Source organism: Ovis canadensis, chromosome 1 (genome assembly GCF_042477335.2).
Source record: "Ovis canadensis isolate MfBH-ARS-UI-01 breed Bighorn chromosome 1, ARS-UI_OviCan_v2, whole genome shotgun sequence".
NCBI lineage: Eukaryota > Metazoa > Chordata > Mammalia > Artiodactyla > Bovidae > Ovis > Ovis canadensis.
The window spans coordinates 241,827,379-241,839,443 of NC_091245.1; the positions used below are offsets into that span (position 1 = coordinate 241,827,379).

Here is a 12,065-nt window from a genome sequence, read left to right on the forward strand (position 1 = left end):
TGGAGCTCTCTACTGCTCTTAAATTTATTCCTTCTGGTAATTCAACTTGCTTAGTTTATAAAATGTTTGTCTCTCCCGATTCTCCTTGAATCTCCCTGACGCCCAGGGCCTTTTTATCCACTGCCCACATTTCAAAACAGGAACACAGCTCCATCTCTGACCGAATATTCTTCTCTCTCTGCAGGCTTTCTCCTTGGGCAGTCTAAAGGAAATTTTCATTTCCAATCCTTATTTCCAGCCTTGACCTGTTCAGCTCAACTCGGGTGCTACTGCCTGTGGGTACATATCCGCTCAGCAGACAATAGAACATTGTTGGAAAGAACAAGGGCTTTGGGGTAAGATATGTCTAGGTTTAAACATCCAGATCTGCTCTCTCTTTTAGATCTGTTCATTTATTTAATTGGAGGGTAATTACTTTACAACATTGCGATGGTTTTTGCCATGTATCAACACGAATCAGCCATAGGTATACACGTGTTCCCCCCATCCTGAACCCCCCACACACCTCCCTCCCTACCTCTCCCTCCCGCTGTCTGTGACAACCGGCCCTGGGTGCCCTGCTTCTTGAATCGAACTTGCACTGGTCATCTATTTTACATATGGTAATGTACATATTTCAGTGCTATTCTCTCAAGTCATCCTACCCTTTCCTTCTTCCACTGAGTCCAGAAATCTGCTCTTTACATCTGTGTCTCCTTTGCCGTCCTGTACGTAGAATCATTGGTGCCATCCTTCTAGATTCTATTTATATGCATTAATATACAGCATTTTTCTTTCTCTTTCTGACTTACTTCATTCTGTATAATAGGTTCTAGGTTCATTCATCTCATTAGAACTGACTCAAATACACTCCTTTTTATAGCTGAGTAGTATGTACCATAACTTCCTTATCCACTCATCTCCCTATGGACATCTAGGTTGCTTCCATGTCCTAGCTGTTGTAAATAGTGCTGCAATAAACATCGGAGTACATCTGTCTCTGTGAATCCTCCTTTTTTCAGTGTATATCCCGAGCAGTGGAATTCCTGGCAGTTCTTTTCCCAGTGTTTTAAGGAATCTCCACACTGTTCTCCATCTGCTGTACCAGTTTGCATTCCCACCAACAGTGTAAGAGGGTTCCCTTTTCTCCACACCCTCTCCAGCATTTATTGCTTGCAGACTTTTTGTTGATGGCCATTCTTACTGGCATGAGATGATACCTCATTGTGATTTTGATTTGCATTTTTCTTATAATAAGTGATGTTGAGCATCTTTCATGTATTTATTAGCCATCTGTATATCTTCTTTGGAGAAATATAGATCTTTTGCCCACTTTTTGACTGGGTTGTTCGTTTTTCTGGTATTGATTGCATGTGCTGCTTGTATATTTTGGAGATTTATTCTATGTCAGTTGTTTCATTTGCTATTATTTTCTCCCATTCTGAGGGCTGTCCTTTCACCTTGTTTATAGTTTCCTTTGTTGTGCAAAAGCTTTTAAGTTTAATTAGGTCCCATTTGCTTATTTTTGTTTTTATTTCCATTCCTCTGGGAGATGGGTCATAGAGGATCTTGCTATGTTTTATGTCAGAGAGTGTTCTACCTATGTTTTCCTCTAAGAGTTTTATAGTTTCTGGTCTTATATTTAGGTCTTTAATCCATTTTGAGTTTATTATTGTGTACGGTGTTAGAAAATGTTCTAGTTTCATCCTATTTCACATAGTTGACCAGTTCTCCCAGCACTACTTGTTGAAGAGATTGTCTTTTCTGCATTGTATATTTTTGCCTCCTTTGTCAAAGATAAAGTGTTGTCCATAGGTGTGTGGATTAATCTCTGGACTTTCTATTTTGTTCTATTGATCTATCTTTACTAGTTGTGTAATTAAAGGAAAATGATTTACTATCCCTATCACTCAATTTACTCATTTTCAAAATGAGTATAGCAATATTAATTCCCTTATATGGATGTTTTATGGATTAAATTAAATAGTGCATGTGGAGCACCAGTATAAAGTAAATGCTCAGTAGATTTAGGCACTATTTTTAAAAAAATATTTATTTTAATGTAATTTATTTACTTGGTTATGCTGGGTCTTAGTTGTGGTGGGATCTAGTTCCTTGACCAAGGATTGAACCCAGGCCCCCTGCATTGGGAGCTTGGAGTCTTAGCCACTGGACCACCAGGGAAGTCCTATTACCATTGTTGTTATGTTCCAAATTCAACATACCTAAAACTGAAGTCAGTGAATTCCATTACCCTTATCCAATACCGCAAGCCAGAGACATAAACTGAATCACTTTGCTGTATACCTGAAAATAACACAATATTGTAAATCAACTATACTTTAATAAAAAAAATACTAATCATACACACACACAAAAAATGACATGTAGATTCTTGGATCTCAGTTCAGTTCAGTTCAGTCGCTCATTCATGTCCGACTGTTTCCGACTCCATGAATCGCAGCACACCAGGCCTCCCTGTCCATCACCAACTCCTGGAGTTCACTCAGACTCATGTCCATCGAGTCAGTGATGCCATCCAGCCATCTCATCCTCTGTCGTCCCCTTCTCCTCCTGCCCCCAATCCCTCCCAGCATCAGAATCTTTTCCAATGAGTCAACTCTTCTCATGAGGTGGCCAAAGTACTGGAGTTTCAGCTTCAGCATCATTCCCTCCAAAGAAATCTCAGGGCTGATCTCCTTCAGAATGGACTGGTTGGATCTCCTTGCAGTCCAAGGGACTCTCAAGAGTCTTCTCCAACACCACAGTTCAAAAGCATCAATTCTTCGGCACTCAGCCTTCTTCACAGTCCAACTCTCACATCCATACATGACCATAGGAAAAACCATAGCCTTGACTAGACAGAACTTGGTTGGCAAAGTAATGTCTCTGCTTTTGAATATGCTATCTAAGTTGGTCATAACTTTTCTTCCAAGGAGGAAGCGTCTTTTAATTTCATGGCTGCAGTCACCATCTGCAGTGATTTTGGAGCCCCCCAAAATAAAGTCTGACACTGTTTCCATTGTTTCCCCATCTATTTGCCATGAAATGATGGGACCATATGCCATGGTCTTTGTTTTTTGAATGTTGAACTTTAAGCCAGCTTTTTCACTCTCTTTCACTTTCATCAAGAGGCTCTATAGTTCTTCTTCACTTTCTGCCATAAGGGTGGTGTCATCTTCATGTCTGGGGTTATTGATATTTCTCCTGGCAATCTTGATTCCAGCTTGTGCTTTATCTAGCCTGGCATTTCACATGATGTACTCTGCATATAAGTTAAATAAGCAGGTGACAATATACAGCCTTGACGTATTCCTTTCCCAATTTGGAACTGGTCTGTTGTTCCATGTCCGGTTCTAACTGTTGCTTCTTGACCTTCATACAGGTTTCTCAGGAGGCAGGTTAGGTGGTCTGGTGTTCCCATCTCTTTCAGAATGTTTCACAGTTTGTTGTGATCCACACAGTCAAAGGCTTTGGTGTAGTCAATAAAGCAGAAAGAGATGTTTTTCTGGAATTCTCTTGCTTTTTCTATTATCCAATGGACGTTGGCAATTTGATCTCTGGTTCCTCTACCTTTTCTAAATCCAGCTTGAACATCTGGAAGGTCTTGGTTCATGTATGATTGGAGCGTTGCTTGGAGAATTTTGAGCATTCCTTTGGTAGTGTGTGAAATGAGTGCAACTGTGCGGTAGTTTGAAAATTCTTTGGCATTACCTTTCTTTGGGATTGGAATGAAAACCGACCTTTTCCAGTTCTGTGGCCACTGCTAAGTTTTCCAAATTTGCTGGCCTATTGAGTGCAGCACCTTCACAACATCGTCTTTTAAGATTTGAAATAGCTCAACAGGAATTCCATCACCTCCACTAGCTTTTTTCATAGTGATGCTTCCTAAGGCCCACTTGACTTTGCATTCCAGGATGTCTGGCTCTAGGTGAGTCATCACACCATTGTGGTTATCTGGGTCATTAAGGTATTTTTTGTGTAGTTCTTCTGTGTATTCTTGTCTCCTCTTCTTAATATCTTCTGCTTCTATTAGGTCCATACCATTTCTGTTCATTGTGCCCATCTTTGCATGAAATGTTCCTTTGGTATTTCTAATTTTCTTGAAGAGATCCCTAGTTTTTCCCATTCTATTGTTTTCCTCTATGTCTTTGCATTGATCATTGAGGAACGCTTTCTTATCTCTCCTTGCTATTCTTTGGAACTCTGCATTCAGATGGGTATATCTTTCCTTTACTCCTTTGCCTTAGCTTCTCTTCTTTTCTCAGGTATTTGTAAGGCCTCCTGAGACCACCATTTTGCCATTTTGCATTTCTTTTTCTTGGGGATGGTCTTCATCACTGCCTCCTCTACAGTGTCACGGACCTCCAAGCATAGTTCTTCAGGGACTCTGTCTATCAGATCTAATGTGTTGAATCTGTCACTTCCACTGTATAATTGTAAGGCTTCATAATTCCTGACTCAGGAAGTTTGGACAAAGACATTTACTTTTGATAACTGAAAAACTCAAGAGGATAAGATTATGTCAGGTCAGAGCTTCTCAAAATTCTGTGTGCAATGAGTCACAGGATATCGTGTTAAAACACAAATTGCTGGGGTTTATTTTTTTTAATTTATTTATTTTATTTTTGTCTGAGCTGGGTCTTCCTTGCTGCTGAAAGACTTTCTCTAGTTCAGGTCCGTGGGCTTCTCGTTGCAGTGGCTTCTCTTGTGGAGCGCAGGCTCTAGGCACGTGGGCTTCAGTAGCTGTGGCCCTCAGGCTCTAGAGCACCGGCTCAATAGCTGTGGCCCACGGGCTGCTCTGCTCTGCCACATGTGGAATCTTCCTGCGCTAGAGATCAAACCTGTGTCCCCTGCATTGGCAGGCTGATTCTTATCCACTGTCCCACCAAGGAAGTTCACATTGCTGGGTTTTAACAGAGGGAGAGGGAAGAATATAAATATATGTAGGTTTTTTTCTATATCTGGAAGCACAACAGGGAATGACCAGGAATGGCAAGAAATGGTGGGGGCGGCACTTAGGCTTTTTGCCATGTACTTTTTCATATTCACATACATCAGGTGAGTAATTTTACCTCAAAAATAAAATAATTTATAATATATGTGTGCTGCTGCTGCTGCTAAGTCACTTCAGTCGTGTCCGACTCTGTGCGACCCCATAGACGGCAGCCCACCAGGCTCCCCCGTCCCTGGGATTCTCTAGGCAAGAACACTGGAGTGGTTTGCCATTTCCCTCTCCAATGCATGAAAGTGAAAAGTGAAAGTGAAGTCGCTCAGTCGTGTATGACTCCTAGCGACCCTATGGACTGCAGCCTATCAGGTTCCTCCACCCATGGGATTTGCCAGGCAAGAGTACTGGAGTGGGGTGCCATTGAATATATAAATAATTGAGCAGCTTGGATCTTTAGAAACACTGACTCTGGCCAATTTTGTCATTTAACTTTTGTCATATAAAAGATTTTAGTTTTTTCTTTCCCAGAAACTAGGTCTGTAACTTTGGTAAACAGCAAGTGGTAGCACAAGAAATTCGTGAACTCCTGTGAAAGGTGGGTGGGGTCATGAGAAGGGAATTTTTAGCCATGAATTTAAAACAGTGAATGCACACTACAAGCTACTTGCAAGTACTTGAGTGTTTAAAATATGATCCTTATGATCTTTTGTCATGAGAATTGATCTCGTGTGACACCATCAGGTACAAACTGTTAGAAAACTGCATTTCCTTCGTGATGGGAAAGGATTGCTAACAAAACTGATTTGTAACTATTAGCATCCTCTTGAATGACAAGATCATTATGAATTCAGAGCAAAACATTGCTCCTTGGTCTCTCCTGTCTTTTAAAAGCTTATTGAGATATAATTGGCAAATAATAAGCTGTATATATTTAAAGTGTACAATTTGATAAGTCTTGACACATGTATACACCCACGGAGCCATCACCACAATCAAGGTAACAAACATTTCCATTACTTCTCAGTCTGTCTGGGTTCCTTGTAGTCCTCGCCTCTCACCCCTTCTCTGTATCTCTCACTCACAACTACCGATCTGTTTTCTGTTCTCATATTAGTTTGCATTTTATAGAATTTTATACAAATGGTTTGCACAGTATGTACACTTTTAAAATCTGTCTTCTTTAATTCAGGTCATGGTTTTGAGATCCAAAAATTGTGTGTATTAAGAGTTAATTCCTATCTGTTGCTAAATGGTAGGTATTAGTGAGAGCAAGCCTCAATGTGTCTATCCATTCATCTGCTGATTGAACTGGGTTGTTTCTGACAAACCATTGATTGTATTTTATTTCCTCATAACCATCTACAAGTCATTCACTCTCCCCATTTTATAGAAGAAGAAATGGAGACTGAGAGAGGCCAGGGAACTTGTCCAAGGTGCACACACTGTAGCTGGAACATAGAATCTTAAATGTTAGGATGTTTGAGCCGAATAAGGCATTAGAACACCTATTTTTCTCTTTAAATAACTACTTGGTGTTGAGATTTGAATTGTGATCAGTAAGAAATGGGTTTTTCTGTTTATTCAGGATAACATCAGCAGGTCTTACCTTGATAGTAAATACCGATATCCCTTTATTAAAATTCATTCTTAATGTTCTCTGGGAAATTTTCTGTGATGCTCTATCAACCTAAGGTGAACTTCCCCCCTCCCCGCCCCCATAAAACAGCAGTATGCAGGGCTGACTTGCACAGGGTCACAAGAGATGACTGTTAAATTTTCAGAACTTAAATATTGTTATTATAAAAATTTGCCTCTACCTGAGATGTCTGACTGCCATAGCCTTTCCTGTCCCCCCTTGGCTCCTGGTTTTCCTGACCTCCCAGGTCTGGATCAGGTGCCTTTCCCTGGGTATCCTGATTGTCCCCATTGTAGAACAGCCCTTACCAGGTCATGCGGGAGGGGACTGTTTGTGTCTGGTTCACAGTTGTATCTTAAGCCCTTAATTCATGTTTAGGGAATGAATGAGTGAACTCTGAGGCAATAAGTCAAGAAGATCCTTACCTACATTCTTTTCATTGATCTTCACCATAACTCTATGAGATAGGAATTATTATCCCCATTTTACAAACTCAGGAAGTTAAATGATGTTGGAACTCAATACTGGCAGAACCTTAAAACTCTTTTCTCAATATCAATCTATCCTTCCATAATATCACTCTTTCCTAATGCAGTGGCAATCATTGACTGATAATTATGTACTGTAATCAGAAACAGCTGCGTATATTACCTTATTCAGTCTCCACAAACCACACTAAGAAGTAGGGGTGGTCACTCATTTGCAGGTAAGGAAACGAGGATGATCAGAGGAGAACTGACTTGTTAAAAAGTGCTGTAGTTTTGCAAAAATGAATAATCACTGTGAGCTGAGTAGATAGGGAGACTTTATGGTGAAAGAAAGATTGGAGTTGATACTTGAAGGAATGGTAGTTTTTAGATAGAATTAAAGCCATCAGAAATAGGGATTTCCAGTTGGAGAAAACAGATAGGGCACGCGTGTTTGATGATGAGGAGACCAGAGGATGAGAATGGAAGTTCATGATTAAGAGTTAGAAAAACATAAAGACTGAGAAGTTGGTTGAGCCATTATCATGGAGTGACTGCAAAAAGAGTGTTTCAGAAGTTGCATCCAAAGGAAATTGGAAGAATTTTGTAGAAGCAACATGACAAAGGGTGTATTTGATTTTTTTCCTTTCAAAATAGAATTTATTTTTATAAATTCTAACTTTCTTGCGTATTTCTTAAACTTTTCTTTTTTTTCCCTTGACAGGAATCATCTAGCCTAGAGTTCCCACTTTCTGGGAGACAGAAACCATGAGAAATGGAAAGTGCTGAGAACTTGAACTCTGCTATTTCAGGGTGGAGCAGAACATACCATTCCACTCTGTGAAGATGACTTGCTGACTTTTTGTAGCTGAGAAAACAGTGGAGTCCTGTGTGATTGGTGGAGTAAATCTTACGGCTTATGAGAGAAATTCTGTTCCCTTTACTCTCAGTTGCTTTCAAACTCAGCTCAGAAACTCTCAGCAAGGATCAGCAACGAGATCCCACGGTTGCTTTGTTTTCCCCTTTTATTTGGCCTTTCTTTCAAAACACTTTCTTTTCTTTTTTCAAACTGTGAACTTTTTATTTTGTACTGGGATATCCCCCATGGCTCAGCTGGTAAAGAACCTGACTGCCAATGCAGGAAATGCGGGAGATCTCCTGAGACACGGGTTTGATTCCTGAATTGGGAAGATTCCCCGGAGAAGGAAATAGCGACCTGCTCCAGTATTCTTGCCTGGAAAAATTCCATAGACAGAGGAGCCTGGCAGGTTACAGTCCTTGGGGTCACACATACACTCACACAGCGGATTAACAGTGTTGTGGTCGTTTCAGGTGAACAGCGAAGGGACTCAGCCATACATGTACATGTATGCATTCTCCCCCAAACCCCTGTCCCATTCAGACTGGCAAGTCATGTTGAGTAGAGTTCCATGCGCTATACAATAGGTCCTTGTTGGTTATCCATTTTGAATATAGCAGTGTGTATATGACCTTCCCAAACTCCCTGCTAATGTTTTCAAAATAGGGTTTCCGTGGGATTCTTACCTGATTTTCTTTTTCTTTCTTTTTCCCTTTCTTCATTCCTTCATTTCTTAATTTTTTTTAAATTTTATTTTTGCTGTGCCACAGGACACACGGTATCTTAGTTCCCCAGTGAGGGATCAAACCTGCATCCCTTAGGTGGAAACTCGGATTATTAACCACGACTGTCAGGGAAGTCCCCTCTTGCCTGTTTTTCATTGGCATGCTTCCTCCCACTCTCCTTACTTTCCACATGAGACGGGACCCAGGAAAGGCAGACCTGCCCACTGTCTGCTCTTTACTAACTAGGGGCTTTGGGGTCATGTGAACTATATCGTCTGTAGACTGAGAGGCCAGCCTTGGAGAGAAACAAAGTTTGGTCAGGATTTCTCAGGCTCCTCTTGTGATAGAGCCACATACCAGGGGAAGCTTTTGGAGGGCGATGTTTTAAATGCAGAAGGCCAGAGAGCAAGTGGAGCTGAGTATTTGTGCTCCTGAGGCCTGATGTCCCTGGAGGGGCTCCCAGCTGGCTTGGACATCCAGAAATTTCAGTCCTTGTGCTTAGAATCATTCCTGCAAGGAGACACTATCCTAACTAGGATATCTGACAATTTATCATACAGACTAGGACATTTTTAAGAATAAAAGAGATTATCAGAATAATTAAAATAATATAGTTTTAAAAGTATTTTTGAATGACAAATTATTGAATTTATAAGGTAGTAATGGGTCAGCTGGTAAAGAATCTGCCTGCAATGTGAGAGACCTAGATTCAATCCCTGGGTTGGGAAGATCCCCTGGAGAAGGGATAGGCTACCCATTCCAGTATTCTGGCCTGGAGAATTCCATGGACTATATAGTCCATGGGGTTGCAAAGGGTCAGACATTACTGAGAGACTTTCACGTCAAACACTCAAAAACTATTTTCAAAAGTAAACATACATGTTCATATGTATTAAAGATTAAAAAATTTATGCTACTTAAGCATGAAAAACATAATAATTTTTTTGGTACTGAAGGGTTAATAGGGTAGCAGAGATGTGCCTGCAAATAGGTCTCTCTGCTCGGGCTGAGCGTCCTTGCAAACGAGGTGTTCTGCCAAAGAGTCTGGACACAGCCTTGAGTTTAATGGTCCCTTGCAAATGAGGGAGCATTCCCTTCTTGAGATAAGAAGGAGATGAGGGCTTTGGGCAGACTCTGCTGTAGACAGGAATTTCACTCCCCTTTGCTATATGATAACATGTATGCACCTGCGCTGTGCTGAAAAGGCTTATTCATGCAGTCTGGAATTCTGGCTAGGGGGCTTTTATAATAAACAGCAATTAGTTTTTTGCCCAGTTCTGTTCCTCCGGCCGGAGTGTGTGTCTGTCTTTTGTGTGTGTCTTGTTTTATGTCATTTCACTCGTAATCTCCAACAGGTACATAGTAACATATTTTAAAGTTCTCTTAGGTGTAATCTGTCTCTAATAATACATTATAGGTGTTTTTTCCCTAAAGGCTATATTCTTTATAATATAAATTGAAAAGTTAAAAATTTTAAACTCTGTGTAATACCTGATAAGCTCAGAACAAAGTCAAAGAGTTTCAATTCTAATTTTATTTTTTGCATTAAAATATATAAACACTTAAATCCAAATATTTTCATAGCTACTTTCTTTTTTTCTTCTTTAACTGTCAATTTTGCGCCTTTGTATGACAAATATTTTTTAAAGGAAAAAATCATCAAAAATTCTCTGTCATGATTCTTTTGAGTATTTAAACAAATATACATATTACAAAAATATAGGCCTTTCAATTTCATTCAATTGTGGTATAGAATGCAAATTTAGGCAATTAAAAATAAAACATTTATCTAAAAGTTCTTTGTAAGTCAAAATAATGGAAAGCATGATTATGAAATTTTAAAATTAAATCTTATAAACCATTTAAACTCTCATTGTTTATTTTGTTCAATTCCTCCCTTGCTTTTATGTGGCTTAGTTTCAGTATCTTCTTGTTTGCTTTAGTTTCAATAATTGCAATTTGCTAAAATGTAGAGGCTGAAGTTTTGGGGAGCTCCTCTTATTGAATACTTTGAATAAGCACTTCCAACTGATTTTAAACAAAACATTGTAAAATTTAAATAATATATTTATGAAAATGTTCATTGTCATTACAGGACACTTATGTTGAGTTAGAAATTTGTTCTTGAAAGACTCAAATGTTTCTAAAATCTAACTAATTTAAATGGACCAAAAAAAGTGAATTTATTGTGGCTCAGATGGTAAAGCGTCAGCCTACAATGAGGGAGACCCTGGTTCAATCCCTGGGTTGGAAAGATCTCCTGGAGAAGGAAATGGCAACCCACTCCGGTATTCTTGTCTGGAAAATCCCATGGACTATGGAACCTGGTAGGCTACATACAGTCCATGGGGTCGAAAAGAGTCGGACACGACAGAGCAATTTCACTTCACTTGCTGCTACTGCTGCTAAGTCGCTTCAGTCATGTCCAACTCTGTGCGACCCCATAGACAGCAGCCCACCAGGCTCCCCCATCCCTGGGATTCTCCAGGCAAGAACACTGGAGTGGGTTGCCATTTCCTTCTCCAATGCATGAAAGTGAAAAGTGAAAGTGAAGTTGCTCAGTCGTGTCCAACTCTTTGCAACCCCATGGACTGCAGCCTACCAGGCTCCTCTGCCCATGGAATTTTCCAGCAAGAGTACTGGAGTGGGGTGCCATTGCCTTCTCCCATATGCCACCTTACCTAAGCATTTTCTTGCTTCAACATCAGTGTTGCCATGAAAATTATGTAGCTCAGTTATTTTATCTTCATATTTATTAAAATATTCATAAAATTTGATAACACAGTTTCTGTTACAATTGGTAGAGTATCACAGCTTGTTTGAACACAATTATGAGTCAGCTGTATAGAAATAAATTCCAGTACATTTTTGTCCCATAGCACTGTTTTTCCCCCCCATTGTTCTGAACACTACCGAAATTTGTAAACATATAATGACTGCAAAAACAAGTAATTTAATCCGTAGTGTTGCACTTTGTAACTGAATTTACAGTAATAGCACTCAAAATAATTTCAGGAATTTTGCTTTAAACAAAATAAAATCCTGAAAGTTTTACTTTGATTCCATGAAAAAAAATTTTGGAAGTTTTTAACTATTGCTAGAACTAATGGGATTTTTTGGTGACACCAGATGACACAGATACAAAATTGGCATCATTTAATAGTTTGGCTAGATCATCGAAAAAGCAAGAGAGTTCCAGAAAACATTTATTTCTGCTTTATTGACTATGCCAAAGGCTTTGACTGTGTGGATCACAATAAATTGTGGAAAATTCTGAAAGAGATGGGAATACCAGACCAATTGACCTGCCTTTTGAGAAACCTGTATGCAGGTCAGGAAGCAACAGTTAGAACTGGACATGGAACAACAGACTGGCTCCAAATAAGAAAAGGAGTACCCCAAGACTGTATATTGTCACCCTGCTTATTTAACTTATATGCAGAGTACA

The 12,065-nt window shown here is 39.6% G+C and overlaps 1 long non-coding RNA gene across 1 annotated transcript; it reads left to right on the forward strand.

Moving 5' to 3' along the window:
- The first annotated feature begins 238 nt into the window (after positions 1-238).
- Positions 239-9,890, forward strand: LOC138435759 (uncharacterized). Its single transcript, XR_011255224.1, has 2 exons — positions 239-335; positions 7,758-9,890. It is a non-coding gene; the product is annotated as an uncharacterized lncRNA (long non-coding RNA).
- The last annotated feature ends 2,175 nt before the right edge of the window (positions 9,891-12,065 follow it).